General features: G+C 43.7%; 1 protein-coding gene and 1 pseudogene across 1 annotated transcript in view; both read right to left on the minus strand.

Moving 5' to 3' along the window:
* TBPL1 (TATA-box binding protein like 1) overlaps positions 1-10,868 on the minus strand; it is a 37,355-nt gene extending 26,487 nt beyond the window's left edge. The window contains exon 1 of the mRNA XM_017345381.4: positions 10,667-10,868. The gene's annotated coding sequence lies outside the window, so the exon portion shown is untranslated. The remainder of the gene's footprint in view (positions 1-10,666) is intronic.
* An 8,012-nt stretch (positions 10,869-18,880) lies between these two features.
* On the minus strand, positions 18,881-19,192 carry LOC149126466 (ADP-ribosylation factor 1 pseudogene; annotated as a pseudogene).
* Between the last annotated feature and the right edge of the window lie 642 nt (positions 19,193-19,834).

Raw genomic sequence — 19,834 nt, forward strand, 5'->3', positions numbered from 1 at the left:
ACATTCTCAAATGAGTTAAAAATCCTTGCAGGTTATAAACCACTGCCTAAAATTCATTTCCTCTTAAAGTTTTCCAGGTTTCAATTGCTTCTAAGGCTTACTGCTGGCTTACATTAACCCTGACCTATCAGTGATCAGAATCTATCTTCCCAACAATTAGGCCTAATAAAATAACTATTAGGCCTATAAATTAAACCAACACATCAAAACAAAAGTCCTTAATTCCATCACAAACATTTGCTCTTTTATTTTAGCAAATGGAGCACCATTAAACAAACTCATCTAAATCAGAAATTTCAGATCACACTTCATCTCTTATTTTTCTTCTTCTATGCCAGCTAGCTTCTAATCCAGCTTTTTTTCCAGCACCAAACCAACAGTGTTTTACTTTAGGCTCTGGCCCCTGTCACCAGCTATAGTTCTTAATTGGAATTCTTGCTTTCTTCCAGTAGCCATGATCTAGTCCATCTACCAAAAAGGTAATTATCTTCCTAATCAGAATTATCCTCCTAATAATGCCACATCCCTACTTAAAGAAACATATCTTGGCTCTCTTAGATGGACAAAATAGAATCTTGCTTGGCTTGCAATACAGTGCACTTCCCACCTTCAATCATCTTTTTATAACCTAATCTTCCACTTCCAACACCCTTTAACATTGTCAATCTTATACACCATTCCTCTTGCAACAGAACCTTTCAAGATTTTACTATGCATCCACAATGCCCTTTCCCCATCCTTTAACTAACAAACTGACTCATAACTACACATTTGCTATGCAACTGATAGGAAACATGCCTTGTGGGTAAACACTGGGAATCTAGGTTACAACAAAACAGTATGACAAGGAATATTTGTGGCAGTTATGCTCCAGTGGGAGAAAGAGCACATAAGCAGGCCAATAACAGAGATAATCAGTGAAAGTGATCTGTGTCGTAAAGGAAGTAAACAAGAAGTCAGAAGAGAAAATTTAGGAGGGATGTTCTACGGAAGGTCTTTCAACTTTCCTAGAGCTGGAAAAATTATTTTTTGAAAAGATTTATTTATTCAAAAAACAGAGTGAGTGAGTGACAGAGAGCGAGTGTTATCTTCCATCTGAGTCTACTCCCAAATGCCCCCAAAACCAGGTTTGGGCCAGGCTGAAGACAGAAGTCAGGAACTCCATCCAAGTCTCCAAAATGGGAGGCAAGGACTGAAGCACCTGAGTCATCATTGGCTTACCCCTCAGGCACATTAACAGGAAGTCGGATTGGAAGCCCAACAGCTGGGACTTGAACCAGCACTCCACTGTGGGATGCCAGCAACATGAGCATCAGCCTAACCAGCTCTGCCACAATGCCAGCCCCTAAAAATTATTCTTAAAATCAGTTTGCAGATCAGAAGGAGCCAGTCATACAAAACACTTGGGAAAACAACACCCCAGCAGAGAGTGCATAAAATGAAAGGTACTAACTATATTACAACCATTTACTGGACGCAGGCACCAGCTCCTTGAAGAAAGCTGCTTATTTATTTTTTTCAGAGGCAAAGAAACAGAACTCCCATCCACTGGTTTACTTTCAAATGCTGGCAAAGCCCGGAGCAGGAATTCAATCTAGGTCTCCCAAATGAGCGGCAGGGACCCAACTACTCAAGCCATCCATCACCTGCTGCCTCTCTGGGTTTTCATTAGCAGGAAGTTAAAGCTGTGGGCAGAGCTGGGACTGGAACCCAGGCATTTCAAAATGGAATGCAGGTGTCCCAATTGGCAGCTGAATCTCTGTGCCAAATGCCTACCACAAAACTGCTTAATCTAAAAGTATGTCTTCAGAACACAGCTCAGTAACTGACACTTGGTGCTAAACTGAAGAAATAACTACCAAGCTAAATGAATAGGAACAACTGAAAGACGTGTGGAGTCAGGGATAAGTGGAAACAGCAGACACATTTTCATTCCAGCAGTAAGAATCCTAATAGCCTCAAACAGCCAAGTTCTCTAGGAGTTTTCTATGATTCCCTTATTTCACCTTCTGGTATGTTCTGCCTAGTACTCTTGCAGCTAACAAGTTAGTATTGGTGTTAGCTTAGACCCCAAAATCCTGAAGGGCAACTATAATCCAGGAGCTTTTACAAATACAAAAAAACACAATACATTTCTGATGTAAGAAAGGAATTATTTTAATCAAAACAAATATACAGATTTTCAAAAACTGTTCTCTTCCTGTAAAAGTTGCTTTCTCCTTTATTTCACCTCTAAGGGTTCTAACTCATAATACCATGAAAGCTGGACGTCAAAGAATGGATATCCTGTCAGTCATTTTCATGACATAAACCCTTTAAACAGGCATGGATGATAAAAACATTATTCTTTTTATTACTAAATGAGAGTGAAAATACAAGACAAAAACACAGTTTCAGACATTTGAAACTGCAACAATTTTTACAGGCCAAAAACAAAAGCCCAGGAAGAGTAACAGGCATGCATTCATAATGTACATACAAATTAACTAATTATCCAAGTAGTTTTGCAGTATGCCCTGAAGTAAAAGGTTCAAGATTACTGGCAGCTAAAGTTTTTTTTCCTGCTACACTAACCTAAAGACTTACATTAGCAACACACTGCTGAAAAGATAAAGGAATTATTACTCATGTAGTATTTTAATGTATTGAGTAATGTCAGATCCCTTACTTCAGTCCTCTACTTTACCACTACCAAAAGAAGAGTAGAGAACAGAACACCTTTGAGATTAGCACACCAAGTCTGTGCCAAGAGTATCTCATGAATTGGTGACTATGCGTTCAACATGGCTGTGACCACCCTAATCTGGCAACTAGCAAAGTATCTTGGCATGAAGCCAACTCACAATTAAAGGATTGGGCACACACATAAAAAGTACCTGGAGTTGTCCTGGAAACTCACTGCAACTATAAGTAAGTGAAAGAAAAAAGGCTTTGTGGCTCAACAAAACTATCTGACAAATTTATAAAGACACAATGAAAGCGGGTGTTGTGTCAGTGAGTTAAGCCACAGCCTGGAACCCCTGCATCCCACAATGTATTCCAGCCAGCCTCAGCTTCTGATCCAGCTTCCTGCAAGTAGCAGATTATGGCCAAAGTACGTGGGTTCCTACCACTCAGGTGAAAGACCAGATAAAGTTCTTGGCTTCTAAGAAGCCTGGCCCAGCCAATGTTATTACGGGCATTTGGGGGAATGAATTAGTGTGTGGAAGATTAATCAATCTCTCTTTGTGTTTAAAAAAAAAAAAAAAAAAAAAAGATGGGATGATTCTTATTTCACTAAAGTTTCAGGTTCACCATCAGTTTTAACTGAGGGTCAAAAGAATGAAGTCCTAAATTTACTGACCATAGTCATAAATCAAATACTCATCTTTATATTAGTACTTTTGGATTACATATTGGTTTTATTATCTTCATATCTGAAGGACAGCAGCATCTGTCCCTGAAAAAGACTGTGGTGGAAAGAACACTAGGGAAGCATTAACAATGTGTTAGATCTTTGTCTCAAAACAGGCATATTTTACTGCAGAAAATAGTACCAACACCTTGGAGAGCTGCTTTCTTAAGATTTTTCCAACATAGTATTCAAAGTATCTAAAATTAAGAGATATATCCCTATATATTTTTGCTTTCATGAAATAGCCATTAACATTTCCTTTCTTATCTCAATATTTTTTAGATCCACAATCCCTGATAGCAAAAATAATGTTATCTGCATTATATCAATACTAAAACTAGTTGTTCAACTGAATAAATAGTAGCAATGTGGTTTCATTTCTTTAAACAGGAAAACAAAAGGCACACTTCTAAATACAAGCATATTTGCTGATCTCAGTGTGTAGAGGTTAATAAAAACCAATTAAAACAAAGAAGCAAAATAAGTACAACATGGAAGAAATTAAAAACCTTTTTTATCCCTGTACCTTTAAAGCAAAACATACTTTAATTTTTATAAACATATATTTTATAAAAATGTATTTCCACCTAAAAATCTAGGCCTAGGTAGTAGCCACCAAAACAGGATTTAATAGTCTGCAATATATTTTGTTTAAGCAGAACATCTGTTATTCTCTAGCTTCAAATGTCCATACAACTAAGCTAAAACATTCAGACTTAACTTTGAAAAGTTAATTATTTCAATAGCAGCCTAAACAAAGCTATAATTATCAAATTATTTCTTTGATTAGGTAACCTCAATATTAGTTTTTAGCATTATCATAAACGTAATTTTGCAATCCACTAAGTCATTCTTGAGCTATTATTGGAGCAGAGCAGCAATTTCAGCTACTTCTAAAATTACAAGAAGCCTACTATTCAGAGTATGTATCGTGACACAGAAAACTCAAGTTAAATGGCTTGACATGGACAATAACAAGTTTCAAGTTTACCATCAGTTAAGGTCATACAAGTAAAAAATAGTGTCCTTTAAAGGATTAATTCTGCTAAATGAAACCATTGGGGTCTATTTTATTCAGAAGTACCATACAACTAAACAAGCAGTCAAGTCCACAGGGAAACAGCATTTCAATAGCTGCTACACAGTGCCAGCCCGGGCTTTGTAGGCCTTCCTTTTCTAAGAAACAGAGATGTCTCTCTTTACTTTCTCCATCTGCCCTAAGTGATAATCAGATGCCTGTGAGACAATTCAAAATTTAAAAAGTTCTTCTCCCTCCCCAAACCGAACAGTGGAGGTATGCCCAACAGTCAGTCATCACAAAGAAGGGCTTTCAATACTTTGGTAAAAAGCCTCCCAGTGGAAGAAAAAAAAAAAAAAAAAAAAAGGCAAAGCATTCAAGGGGTCTAATGGTTCACCCTTCGTTTATGATCTAGTACCACCACCTAGTAATCAGCACCTGCCTTTTTTTTTTTTTTTTTTGCTCTTAAAATTCTAAGCACTTTACACTTAATTCTCACAGCAACCCTAAGAGTAGTGTACTACTATTACCCAAATAGTGCAGACAAAGAAACTGGGGCTTAGGCTAGTGAAAGAAACTGCTCAAAGTCATACTCAAAGCCACAATGCAGAACACAGCCTGTATCTAGAGTCTATACTATGCTTGCTTATTTATTTTCATCTACATGAAAGGCAGCAACAGAAATAGAGATTTACATCCACTGGTTCACTATGTCCCTAACAGTCAGGGTTGGGCCAGGCTGAAGCCAGGAGCTTGGAATTCCAGGTTTCCCTCATGGATGGCAGGGGCCCAAGCACTTGAGTCATCAACTGCTGCCTCCACAGGTACATTAGCAGGAAGCTGGACTGGAAGCGGAGCAGCTAGGACTCAAACCAGTACTGCCATGTGGGATGCAGGTACCTAAGAAGTGGCTTACCCTTTTGTGCCACATGCCTAGCCACAAAATTCAGAAATGTTATATCAGCCATAATCCCAAGAAAATGCAACTGGTTCTGATCAAAACTATTCTCACAATGCAAATGTTTATAATTTATCAGGAGGAGTAATAATTCTTTTGAACCATTTAGTTAATAGAAACATTTTCTTAAGATATCAGTAGTCACCACCTAATGAGTTAAACACACAGCATGGATCAACGTCTACAGTCACCATTAAAGCACAATTTACTAACAAAATCACCCACATGTCTGGAGAAAACTCTGTCCCTAACACACCATCTGATTTTCAACATCCTTTTTAAAAAGATGAATACTTCTTGGTAAAAGTAACCAGCAGCCAAACTTGAGTGCTACTTTTTTTTTTTTTTAAAGATTTATTTGAAAGGCGGAGTTACAGAGAGAAAGAGGCAGGGAGAGAAAGAAAGCTTCCATCCGCTGGTTCACTCTCCAAATGGCCACAATGGCCAGAGCTGGGCCAGACCAAAGCCAGGAGCCTCTTCTGGGTCTCCCACATGGGTTCAGGAGTCCAACCACCTTGGGCACCTTCTGCTGCTTTCCCAGGCTATTAGCAGGGAGCTGGATCAGAAGTGAAGCAGCCAGCGGCTTTACCTGTCATGCCACAATGTCAGCCCCAGTGCTACTTTTTTTGTGAAATAAATAAATAATTTGAGAGGTAGAGAGATGGGGGGTGTGGGAGAAAAAGAGAGAACGAAATTGTTTCCATTTGCTGGCTCAGTCCCCAAATGCCCACAAAGGCCAGGATTGGGTCAGGCCAAAGCTGAGAGCTGAGAACTCAATCCCGGTCTCTCACCAGTTATCAAGACTAATAACCTCCTCTCCATTAGCAGGAAGCTGGCCTTTAACAGCGGAAGCAGGACATTCCAATACTGGATGCAGGCACCTCAACTGCTAGGTTAAACCCCCATTCCTTTTTGGTGAAAATTTAACATTTTCGTCCAGCACTGCAGCTCAACAGGCTAATCCTCCACCTGTGGCGCCGGCACCCCGGGTTCTAGTCCCGGCTGGGACACCGGATTCTGTCCCAGTTGCTCCTCTTCCAGTCCAGCTCTCTGCTGTGGTCCGGGAAGGCAGTGGAGGATGGCCCAAGTGCTTGGGCCCTGCACCCACATGGGAGACCAGGAGAAGCACCTGGCTCCTGGCTTCAGATCAGCGCGGCGCACCGGCCGAACCGCACTGGCTGCAGCGGCCATTGGGGGTGAACCAACGGAAAAGGAAGACCTTTCTTTCTCTCTCTCACTGTCCACTCTGCCTGTCCAAAAAAAAAAAAAAAATTAACATTTTCATTCTGGACTTCCCTGTGAGGGCAGATCTGAACTGCCCCAGAAATCACTTTTTTTTTTTTTTAAACATTTAATGGGATCCCTAGCAGCATACTTCCCAGGACAATACCACATTCTCAATTTTATTGCCCTTTCCTAAGACCAAATGAGTAGAATTTCTGAGGTTACCTGATTCCTTTCCACTAATGACATACTTACGGAATCCTGCTTTTTCCTAACTGTGCAAACTACACATACTCCATCTCTCCTCCTTACAAAAGGCTGTCCTAATACAAAAATCAAATTTGTCTAGGTGGCCTTAAAATCCCTCAGATATGCATATAGTCTCTTACCTTCTGAAATATCCCAAAGTGACAGTCATGTGATAAGAGCAAATCCTGTACCTACCAGGGCAGTCAGCTTTTACTTTTATTGTTTGCATCAACTGAAACAAAGCACTAACCATCTGTGAGAAATTTTTGCTACTTTCATCTTTCATCCTTACAGACAGGATAAAAAATTGAAATTTTAAGCATCAAGAGTTAAAGATTTCAAAAAGGTTCTTTCATATTAGGTAAGCATCTTCAGTGAAATAAACATATGTCCTTCTAGTAACACATTTTCAAACATACACATACAGCACAATGCTGACTCAGAGTCCAGATCCTCAAGGCATTTCTAATTTACAGGCATGATGAAATCCACACCCCAATAACAAGTACCAGGCAGTACGTAATAAAGGATCAAAATTCAAATTTGTGTCTCATGCTTTCTTCCCCATGTATGGAATTTCTCTTCTATTTACAAGTTCATAAAAAGCACCTAAATGGGAGGGGGTTAAGCTAATGCTTTCGAAGCCAACATCCCCTATCAGAGTACTGGTTTGAGTCCCAGCTATTCCCCACTTCCAATCCAGCTCCCTGTTAATAAATCCTGCTAATTGAGGATGCAGCAGGATGATGGCTCAAGTGCTTGGGCCCCTGCTCTCCATGCAGGAGACCCATATAGTTCTGGGCTTTTGGCTTCAGCCTGGCCCAGCCCTGGCTGTTGCCAGCATCTGGGGAGTGAACCATGAGATGGGAGACTTCCGTTCGTTCTCTCTCTCTTGAGCTTTCTCTTCTCTCTCCACCTTTCAAACACGTGAAAAATAAAAACAAAGCATACACACACTTTTAGAACATTTTTCTAAAAAAGCACCTGAAGGGAAATACCTCTTTCATCCAACTTTGCATATCTGATGCGGAATCAGGCATATGAAAGGTATAGCAAGATAGTATAAATTCCAAGAAATCGTTAATTAGTTTAATGTCACAATGCAGCTAAATTTTCAAAGCACTATAGGTTTTGATTCATGGCAAGATTTAACTATATAACTACACATTTTTCTAAAACTGATTTAAATTTTGTTTTTCATGGCAATAATTTCATCACATGACCTATGATGCAATAAAAAGAAACCCATCACCAGCTTATCCTTTATTGCAAAACAGAACTCAGCACCAGATTATACAGTACCTGCTGATTTTAAATAACGTGCCACATCCATAAGAAATAACTTTCTTCAAAAGTATTCAGCTGTATATTTCATAGGCATTTGTTATACTTTATAGCAAATTCTACATATTTGTGTTCGTCTACATGTGACAATTTTCCATGTGAAGAAAAACTTGCGGAATTCACTTTAGTTTCCTCAAATCTGGCAAAATGTAATTTCAGTCAAATATGCAAATTAAAAATGATCAGAAAAGGTTGATGTTAAGAATCACTGTTTTAGAACAAGAATTATGAAAACCTAAGGTTCAATTAAAAACACACAGCAGGCTCTACGATACATTTACTTTTCAAAAAGTGTGTCTACAATTACAGCATTACCAGCATACTTCTAAAAAACCATTTGGAAAAGTTCAAATATTTTCACATGCCTTATTTTAATACAATCTTAAATCTTGACATAAGGCTGTTAACCTATTGTATTCACAACAGTTACTCAGAATGTACCTGACATGACCGCACCAATTCTCCAAATACCAAGGAAGGGATATGAAAGGAAAATCCAACAGACAAAGTAACGTTAATGAAAGGTACACATAGGCCAAGAACATACATTGAAAACTCCCTAAGAAATAGAAATGATACAGCATAAAAAAATCATTTTTGATTGGCCACACAAGTAAGGAGAACTAAGACAAAAGCAAAGGTTGGAGTGCTGGGGCCCAGAGCATGGAAAGCACAAACTGAACTGTTAGTGAAGTCAGAGTCCTACCCAAACTGGGAAGGTACAGAACCAATAGCAATCAAGGTCAGGAGAAGTCAGTGTGACGTGGCCAGGGGGTAAAGGAGTTCACGAAGTCTCATGTGCACATCATGAAAACCCAGGGATCCAAGCACCACGGCCTCACCTGGAGTCATCCCAAGAAGCCCTTCTCAGAAGAACAGCTAAGTGAAAAGATTAAGAAACAGCCCTAGATCGATTAAAGATGGCAACATTGCCCTTTTCTTCTTCGAGTCTTTACAAGGCAATGTAAGTTTACCAATGTACAAACTCTTGCTTTGCATACATATGAAACTCCTTAACAAGAGACAGTGGACCTCAATTCCAGAGTGTCAGTTTGAAATGAAAATGTGTTAAGTTAAAAATTCTGTATTCTGGCTTGATGGACTCAAGAATCAGCCCGACGATCTCGATCTCTTAAAGTCATTAGTTCAGTTTCTAACATCCATTGAAAACGGAGAACAGGACAAGGATGGTACCTTTTTCCTTAAGAGAAGTCAGACTTAGCAAACAAGGTGGGGGGCACAACTAAGTTATTTTCACCTTTAGTCTTCAACTTAAAAATAAAAGAGTTTTGTTCCCATATGCCACAAAGATGGTATTCTGGTAGTTGTCTATCTTACTTTTTCGGGAAGCCACCAGAAAATCTCTTACTGATTTAAGATGGTTTTGGACAGAACAAAACCATTAATGGCTTGTGATAGAACGCTTCATGAAAAAACGATGCCTCCTTAGCTGGACATACCAAACAGTGATTCAATGAGAGAGTGCTAGCAAACTTTCACAGAGGATGGCTGAACCTTCTCCTTCTATTTCTTTCAATTTTCCCCAGGGGTGTCATTGCTTCTTCACACCCACAAAATCACCCCAAACTTGTTCTCTGTTCTTGAGTCACATCTGTGAGGCACTGTTCTAACCCCTCAATCCATACAAGCTCACGCCAGCTACTGCCAGTGTCGCTCTGGAACTGCAGGTGACAGATGCAGCCGGAGAGCTCACAGATGTGGACTGGCTGCAGCTCCAGCCTCACAGCCACCAGCTCACTGACACAGCCTGCAGATGCACATCTCGGCACGAGAGATTTAAAAACCGCCATTCCCTATTCGACTCGCACTTTTAGGGCTCTTACCGGCTATTACTAAGCACTTAGCCCTACTCTCATCTCTACCCACAATTCACGTTCGCCTCCTCGGCTCCAGATCCCTTTTCATCAACCCTAATTCTGGTTAAAAATAACGCTAATAAAATAAAGCGCAGCTGGCTGGCATCGCCGGACCCAGGAACCGACGAAGCCGCTATTTGGGAGCTTTCCCGCCGCTGCAGAGAGGCCGCGGGAAGTTTCCTGGGAAGCAAGGGACCCCTAACATCTTTGCAGGGTCCTCCTTCCCCTCGGGGAGGGCTCCACACACACACAGACGGGGAAGCTGCCTTCCCCGCCGTTCCCTGCGGTGGCTCGCAAGAAAAACAAACCCCTGCGTTCCGCTCCTACACACCCGGCTGCACAAGGCTCCCCAGCAGGGACGCCCCACCCCCACCCCGTTACCCTAACGAGATGCCCAGAACCCCCCTCCCCGCGTCCTCCGCGGAAATGGACCCGTCTCGCCCACCTCAGCCCCGGTCCGCCGGTCGCCCGCCCCCGCACACCCCACCGCAGCCCTGCCCCAGCGCCGCACACGCCTGCCGGCGCCCCGACGCGGCGCACCCCGCACTCTGGCCGCTCCGCTGCCCGCGTTTCCCCCCGCCCAGGGTCGCCTCCGGGGTTACCGTGGGAAGACGGGACGGCCGTAGAGGACGCGGCGGCAGCGCTGCTGCCGGTTGCGTCGGACGCGGAGGAGAAGCTGGAGGACAAGGATGATGATGAGGCGGGCACGCTCCCCAGTCTCCATGGAACTCCCGCCCCGGTCTGTTGCTAGGAGCCCCCGAGGCTCAGGCTCCGTCTTTCGTGCTTTGTTGTTCCGGGTACGGCGCGGCCGCTGCTTCCCGGCGACAATAAATAGACCAGACGCGGGAGAGCATCGAGATGGCGCGCGTCGGCTAAAGCGCCGCCAGACAGGGCGCTCCTGGGTTCCTCGCTAGCCGCTCATTTCCGGCTCTCGCTGCTCCCGTCACTTTCCCCCTCCCTTGCCCTTACTCTTCCTTCCTCTTTCCTGGTCCGCCGCAGGCGGGCCCTTCCCGCCCGCTGGTATGGCGAGGCGAGCGAGAGACGGGCGGGTCAAAGGGCATTGGGCTAGACTTTTTTTCGAGAAATACTTGAGAAGGTTGTGGAAAAAAAAAAAAAAAAAAACTACGTATCCCTTGTATATTTTTATAAACATGTATACGTAATGTCTGGTGTACGGGATGCTATAAATGGAGTTTTTAAGAACTAGACCTTAGAACTTTCTCATTAACCCATCCAATTTATACAAAAGGTCCTCCTGTAACTGGTAACGATATTCCTTAACGGCTAAACGAGACATTTTCTGTCGGGGGGGGGAAAAAAAAAAAAACCTGCTTCGCTCCCCAAAGTAGACGCGCTCATTTACGATGTGGCCATGGGTCTCCTGGAGAGGAGCTGGACTCCTGCCTCTCGGAGCCAGAGGAGGGCAGAGGGGCAGACGAACGCAAAGGGCAGGGACTCGCGTCGCTTCGGTCGCCCGTCCCTGCCTTATCCCTTACTCAGCCTGGGTTGGCCGTCAGGACTCTCCCTCGGCGGGGGCCGGGAGTGCTTACGGAGGCTCCTGCGCCCGGCAGCCGGATCCAGGGACCCGGCGGAGGTGGAGCGGGCGGCCGCAGCCAGGACCCGGGCGCCGGGCAGAAGCGGCAGCGCAGGCCCACCCGAGCGGGAGGGCGCTCACATGGAAGCCGGGCGTCCGGGGCCTGAGACCCCCTCCGAGACTCTGCGCCCGAGGTGGCCGGGGGCCCCGAAGGCACACACTCGCCAGTTGGAACCGCCGCGCCGGAGTGTGTGCCCTCGGGGCCCCTCGGGGGTGGTGGCTTGAGCGGCACGGCCCGCGGGAATCGGAGTCGCTCGCTTAACGGCCTCAGCAGCGCCGCGCGCAGCCCGCCGCGCCCTCCGGACTTCGGGCTCCGGCCGGCGCGAGCTGGTGCTCCGGAGCTCACCTGCGATCCAGGCATCTCGCCCCGGTGGAGGCCAAGGGAAGGTTTTATAATTAGAAGGCCACGCACGGAGCGAGTTCGTAGATATCTGGTGTCTGATTCGAGGGTGAAAAATGAAAATGCCACTGTTCATTTGAGAGACAAGGGACAGGCTGGATTCCAGAGGATGGGGAGCCTACAGCCATTTGAGCGTTTCACTATGTGCCGTCTCCAAAGATGCCTCTTGATCTTTTGCTTGCCTCTGGAGAGTTCAGAAACATGTTTGAGCATTTGGTCCTAGGATGTGGGCTGACGAAATTCATTTTAGTTTCTGTACTAGCTTAATACTAATTACAAACATAACATGTGACAGGTGTAGTGCAGGAAACAAGACGTGAGTTAGACATGTCTGAATTAGTGACGAGAGGGCTTTTGGGAGGTAACATTTCAGCTGATTTCTAATGGGGCTGGGAGCGGGAGAGAGCTACACAGTGTGTTCTGGTCTGAAGGAACAGGACGTGCAGAGCGCATGGTGAACTGGGGTGTTCTGGGGCTTCCTGGAGCACAGCAAGGCAAAGAGGCAAGGTGAAGTTGGAGGGAAATGAAGACGCTGAATCTTCAGTGCCTTATACACCATAGAGGTTTAGATTTTCTTCAAAGTTCTGGGGAAAGTGAGACAAACTGAAGAATAATACAGTCAGATTGACCAAGGAAATGACACAGGGAATGCCCTTGTCCAGGGCATTTCAGCTGCCACTGCTGAAAAGTCAATGTTACAGCAACAGTGTAATTTTACAGCAGCTCTCTTTCAAGGGGACCAGCAAGGTGCCTGGAACCAGCCTGGTCAATTCCTTTGGTCTCCCTTCTGTCATGGATCAGTCAACAGTTTGCCTCTCTATGCTAGTTCTACACAATGGAATTGCAAACATCATTCTGTGTGAATATTGCATGGACATACTGTATGTTCACATGCTAACATATTATCCCATACACCATTCCTCCCGACCCAGGAATTCACTTCAGGGTGGAAGAAATGAAACAATGAGATAAAGTCCATGGGCTTCACGGCTCTTACAATGTGCCCCATTATTCAGGTGCTAAGCGGGAGACAATGCATTGTAAGTTAAATATGCAGTCTGTGTTCTGTATTGAGGCTCTTGATTTATGGGAAATTGTAATTGTCTGACCCCACCTGACTTAGTCAAGGTGGGGCGTGAACAATAAGGAGGCCATCCATCCTGGGCTGGAAAAATAGTAAGCTTTGTTAGTTAGATCAGCGCTACTGAGAAAATGATATACAGACCAAAGCCAGTCTGTGAGTCGTGCTGGTCAGCCATGAAATAAGTATGGAACCTGAAAGGAACATCTAGAAACTTTTAGTAATTTGACATCAGAGTGACATCTACTCATGCAGTTTTGTACTCAGAAAGCATTTGTCTGCTTTGTGTGGGTAACTAAAAACATCAACACAAAAATGGATCCTTTACCACAGGGGTTTTCAGAGACACTGATAGATTAATTATTATGCCTAATAGGGCTCCATCATTAGAAGACCTGGCCAAAAAAATAATAATAACACACGAAGCTATTGAAATGTGTTGACTACTTCTCTTCTCCTTTAGTGCCGTAAGAGAGGCAAACTGAAGTTCAGTGTGGCCTTTCTAACTGCGACTGGCAGGAGTGGGGTTACACAGCGTTGTTAAAGAGGAGCCCTTTCTGTCAGTGAAGTAGTTCTCTTGTGCTGGGTAAGGATCAGATAATACCTACTCTGCCATTTGAAATACTGAAGTTTTCACCTCGCACAACATGCACTACAAATGTGGAGACACAGGAGAACAATCTAGTCAGGGATGCCTCATTGCTCAGGACTCATCTCAAATATCTCCTACCATGTCCCCTCACCCAATAGATAATTCCGTTTAGTATGCCAGTTGAGCGGTGCATAACTTAGGGGATAGAATCTGACCCTATATCCTGGCTTCATAACCCCAGCCTGTTCTCTGCACCCCCTCAGACAGAGTGTGACCAAAGCCATTGAACTAAGGTCTAGGGAGAATCACAGAGTTGCCAGGCAAGTTTCCAAGAGATAGAAAGAGGAAGGGCAGGGTCCATATTCAAAGCTCATGTCTCAGTGAGGTTTCTGATAACAAGTGAATGGATTTCCCCAAATGACATTGACTGACAGCCAAGTAAAGGTTTAATATTTTGCCAGAATGTCTTCAGCTCAGTGGAAGGTAGCTACTTGTCATGCTATCTCAAAAGCAGTGACCGAAGCTTCAGGCCTGATAAAATGATGAATTAAGTTTCTAGGACAGTTTTAGGAGATTCCTTCTCACTATACATCTAAGGCAGGATCTTTGAGACAAGGGCAATCTTAGCACTTTGATTGACTAACCAAAGATTGTGATGGAAAGGTGAAGTCCTTACTCCTGTTACTTTAGTTCAACAAGATGTGCTATAGGCTCACAACCATTGTGCATTGCTTTTCGTTTTTTGCCTTTGGATGTTAGCTTTTGTTATTCCATTCTCCCTTCCTTTCTCATATATTTGTAAATTTAGGGTGAATTCACTGGTCACCATTTAGCCATATCTGGACCTAATTAAGATTGACAACACTCACAGATCCTGAATTTGGGATTGAATTCAGTAGGTGGATATGACTGAGTTCTTTTCCTCCCACGGGAGGAAAGAGTGGGCAATTTTCAGGTGCGTATGGAATAGTTCATTTACTTTAAGAAGAGCATAGATATGGGAAAGACTCTGTCTTGGGGTGTGTATGTCTGTGTGTGTGTATGTGTGTTTCTATGTGTGTGATCATGCATGATACTCTGAGCAGTCAAAAGCTGATGTAATAGGAAACAGTTCTGTTTTGTTAGCCCAGAACTCCTCTCTTCTTTGGAAAAAAAGTGCTCTTTCTCGTTATTTTGCAGAATCACTTCTCCCTTCTGCCCAACCCCATCCTGATAAGGTTGCAAATGGGAGCTGCAATAGCCTCAGTGATTGACAGATCATTTTTGGACCAAGCTGTGTAGTACCTGTGCTGGAATTGATTTCTTGCTTCTTAGTTCCAGATTTATTCTATATGCCTGCATGGTAGAGATGGAAATAGACCCTCTAAATAGTCTTCTGTTGCTAGCTCTCATAATGTTAAGTTCTGTTGGTAGAAAATGCCGAGAGAGACACTGAAATAGGCACAGGTTTGCCTTCTGGTTCTTGCATGCTCCCCAACAGGCTCCTCCTCTCTAGAATCTACTTTCTGCAGCACAGGTGGCTTTTCTAGTCCTATTCAGGGGTCTTCAGGACACTGTTTAAGGAAACTCCCACAAGTGAGTACAATTCAAATAAAACATCTGTCCAGTATGTCTAGAGTGAGGGAGGACCAGAATGCACAATCACTAATGGTTGTTCTAAATGATTAGGAACTTGGAAGAAATGAGATTGGAAAATTGGTGACAAAGTAGTATGGGAAAGATGTATATAGATGTACTTACTTATAGGAGGCTATTGACTTGAACTGGTTCCTGCAGTGGGCCTAACTGGCCAAACCAATATAGAATTTAACCAGAATCCTGGAGCTTTGATTAATGTCAGGAGGCTCTGTAACCAATTAACCAGCTAAGCTGTAACTAAGTAAGTTATCTCTATCTTTCACTGCCATTTCTAATAAATGTGCCTTATCGTGTTGTTGGTGGGAGTTCTTAGACACTCTTCTGGTTTTGAGAGCTGTCTGATTCATGAATTGTTTTTGTTTTGCTTTTATTTGCCGAAAAAGTCTATTAAATGTAATTGATCTGAGAAAATTTCCTTCTAACAGACAAAAACTTTGAAGCTATCTGTGCACTATCTGAATGCACAATAAACGTGTGCATTGCAGAGGACACCCTTAGTATTCGGGCAGACAAAATGGCTCTGTGAGGGTATCAGTCAGCAGCTTTGCACAGCCACCCCAGTGCTTACTCAATGGGCTCATGAACGAAGTGGCCCTGGAGGTAGGAATGGAGGCCATACATGTGCTCGACAACTTGGACTTCCCCTTACCAAGGCTCACCTTGCCAGCATTACCACCAGCTGCTTAGTATGCCAAGAGTAGAGAATAACACTGAGTTCCTAATATGGCACCATTCCCAGGGGCGATGAGCCAGCCATCTGGTGGCAGGTTGATTACATTGGACCTCTTCCATTATGGAGGGAACAAAGATTTGTCCTCATTGGAATAATCACATATTCTGGAAATGGATTTGCCTTTTCTGCTCATAATACTTCTGCCAGCAACACTATATGTGAACTAATAAACTGCTTTATCTATTATCAGTACATTCTGCTCAACCTTGCATCTGATCAGGGAACTCATTTCACAGCAAAGGAAATGCAGCAGTGAGTTTATGCCTGTAAAATTAACTGGGCTTACCACGTACACCACCACTTGGAAGCAGCTGGCTTAACTGAATGGTGAAATGACTTACTGAAGACTCAGTTATGGTCCCAGCTGGGAGACAATTCCTTGGAAAATGGGATTCTTTCCTAAATGATAGGCTTTGAAACAGAGACAATTATATGGTGTTGTCTTTCCCGTAGCCAACATAATTTGAATTCAAGTGTGGCAGTGAGAGTGACTCTTCTTACGACATCACTTAGTAACCTCAGAATTTTTCCTTCCTTACCTGGAAATTTTGCTGCTTATTTAGAGACCTTAGTCCCAAAAGGGAAGAGTGCTTCCATCCGGAGATTCAACAATGGTCCCGCTACACTGGGCAATGAAAGTACCACCTGGCCATTTTGGGTCCCTCATACCAATGAAATCACCCCGGCTGGAGTGATTGATCCTGATTACCCAAAGGGATTGGCTTGCTTCTTTTTCCTATGAGGAGGCAAGGGGCACAGTCTGGAACCTAAGGGATTCTCTGGCGTCCTCTTAGTACTTCCGTGTCCAATATTAAGTTTGATGATAAATGACAGCAACTAAAAACAAAAGATAGGATATTTGAGGACTCAGACCCTGTTAGCAGGAAAGTTCGCTCTCTCCAGCAAGTCAAGGATCCCAAGCAGCTGAGGCTCCGGCTGAGGGCAGGGGAAATACAGGGTGAGTGACGGAAAACGGAAGCGGCAGAAATCAATTATGGCCTTGTGAACAATTGTAGAAGCAATTGCAGTGTCTTCACATGTTTCCTATTGGTTCGTTATGCGTGTGCTTGCACTGGTGTTTACCAACCACTTTCTTCTTTTCACTCATTTCTCTTTATATTCAAATTGTTGGCAGTTGTTTTAGCTTCTTACAACTGCAATGACAAAGGACTACAAACTTGGTGGCTTAAAACAGAAATGTATTCTTACAGTTCTGGAAGCCAGAAGTCTGCAGTCAAGGTGTTGGCAGGGTTGGTTCCTTTGGGAAGCTCTGGGGAAGAATGTATTCAGTGCCTCCCTTCTTGGCCCTGGTGTCTGGCAATCCTTGGCATCGCTTGGCCTGTGAGATATCACTGCAGTCTCCATCTCTGTCTTCACATAATTTTCTCCTGTGTATCTGTCTCAAATCCCCATCACTTTTCTGTTTGTTTTTTTTTTTTTAAATAGTTGAGATTTTATTCTAATAGCTATAATTATAGTGCTTCTCGAAATGAAAGCTGAAAGCAAGTTTACAAAACAGTAGATTACTAATCGTGTATTGAAAGCAGGAAGAGGTTCTACAACACCAAATAAAACAGTTCTGACATTTCCCCCAAGACAAATTGAACAGCTTCAACTTCTTCAGTGTTTTCCAAATTATAAGAGAAAAAAGTAGAGGCCATCTTTTTCAATGGCTCCTTACCAGCTGAGGAAAACAAAGCTCCTTCACACAGGGAGGTGGGGCTGCTTCCGGGGGGAGGGGGGCTGTGGTTGTAGAATGAACCAAGTGTCCCACCTTGCATGGGTTCCTAATAATGAGACTGCAGACATCCCACCAATGTGTCTGACCAAGTGCGTGAACAAGTCTGTGGTGGAATGAAAGGCTCCCACTCCAACATGCTTAACAAGTGTGCCTGAGGGGAGAGTTGGCCGCTGTGGCATCCCAGTCCACCTGCTCACCCCACCAGGTGACCATGGGTGAGCACATAGCTTTGGAATGCCAGGTGATCCAAGGACAAGTGAGCCACAGGGATCTCTACTGTGACCATGCAGAATGGATCACACTGAATTTTGTCACTGGCTTTCATGTTCCCAAAGAGGAGCAATGGATCTCTTGGACCAGCGCTCAGGCTGTTGCTGCAAAGCCAACACTGGGCGTTTTCCCTGCTGTGTGTTCAAGCGTTCTCCTCATTTAACTAGTTTTCAAAAATGCACTGAGTTTGTTTTGAAAACCAACCACCAAATGGATCTTACTAGATCTAATGCCCAGAGGCGCATCCAGCTCTTAAATTAACACAGTGACAGACCCTGGGAGGCCAGGTGTCAGTGCGCCTAAGTCCCTTCTCACAACTAAACAGTGCATTCATTTTCTTTTTACGATAATAAAAAATAATAATAAAAGCTATGTCAGAAACTGGCTCAGTGGAAATGAGCTATTTACATTAAATAAAAACCTGGCTGCAGGCTGTCTACACAGGGACAGCATGATTAGATGCACACTGTGACCCACCCATGGAGACAGCTTCTGGCACCCAGGACCACAGAGTCCCTTATTTGCCACGTGAGGGGCTGAGAGGAGGAAGTGGAAGGGTTTTTCATTCACTTCCACTTCTGAAGCTTATTGGACAGCTAGTCCAGTCGTTCATAGAACCCACCAACCCTGCTGATGGCACAGGCGGCCAGAATGTACCAGCTCGTGTGGCATAGGTAATTTTAGAACGTTCCTGGCATTTGGGAGGTCCTGCTTGTTGGCAGACACCAGCAGGACTGTGTCTCACAGCTCATCCTCAGCCAGCATCCTCAGGAGCTCCACCATGCCTTCTTCACAAGCTCTCTGTCATTGCTGTCCACCGCAAAGACCAAACCTTGGGTGTCTCTGGAAGTAGGGGTGCCACAGCGGCCGAATCGTGTCCTGACCACCATGTCTCCCATGGTGAAGGTGGTGTTCTTGTGTTTAAAAGTCTCCATACTGAAACCAGTGGTGATCACAATTTCACAAAGCTTCAGCTTATTCAGAATTGTCTCCCTAGCAGCATCCAGGCCCACTACGAGGATGCATATTTCCTTTTTGCCAAAAAGGTCCTTGAAGAGGTTTGCAAAGATATTCCCCATGTGTGGACAAGTAGAAGCTACAGTGGCTACTGAGACCTCGGTGTCCTCTGGCACTGGTTACACCTCCATAAGATGGGGGCTCTCCAAATAAATGAGTCTTTAAAAAAAATACATGTTTTTCTTGTTCCCAAGGATTAGGGTAGCTGAACTTCATTTCACTGAATTTATTTATTTATTTTTATTAAATTTATTGGGGCTGGGGCTGTGGTGTAGTGAGTTACGCTGTCACCTGTGGCGCCAGCATCCCCTGTGGCTGCTGGTTGGAGTCACAGCTCCTCCACTTTGATCCAGCTCCCTGCTAATGCACCTGGGAAAGCAGTGGAAGATGGTTCAAGTGCTTGGGTCCCTGCATGTACGTGGGAGACCTGGAAGAAGCTCCTGGCTCCTGGCTTCCACCTGGCCCAGCCTCAGTAGTTGTGGCTGTCTGGGGAGTGAACCAGCAGAAGGAAGATTCTCTCTCTCTCATTCACTCACTGGAACTCTGCCTTTCCAATAAATAAATAAACTTAAGAAGAAATTTAATAACATTAGATTCTTGATCACAGCAAATGCATGATAATTACTACAGTTCTCATCAGTTTTCATATTAATGTGATATTAATACAAAGAGAAAAAATTCAATGTAGTTCACAGATACAATTT

Source organism: Oryctolagus cuniculus, chromosome 5, assembly GCF_051225735.1.
Source record: "Oryctolagus cuniculus isolate XC-2025 breed Fujian yellow rabbit chromosome 5, ASM5122573v1, whole genome shotgun sequence".
NCBI lineage: Eukaryota > Metazoa > Chordata > Mammalia > Lagomorpha > Leporidae > Oryctolagus > Oryctolagus cuniculus.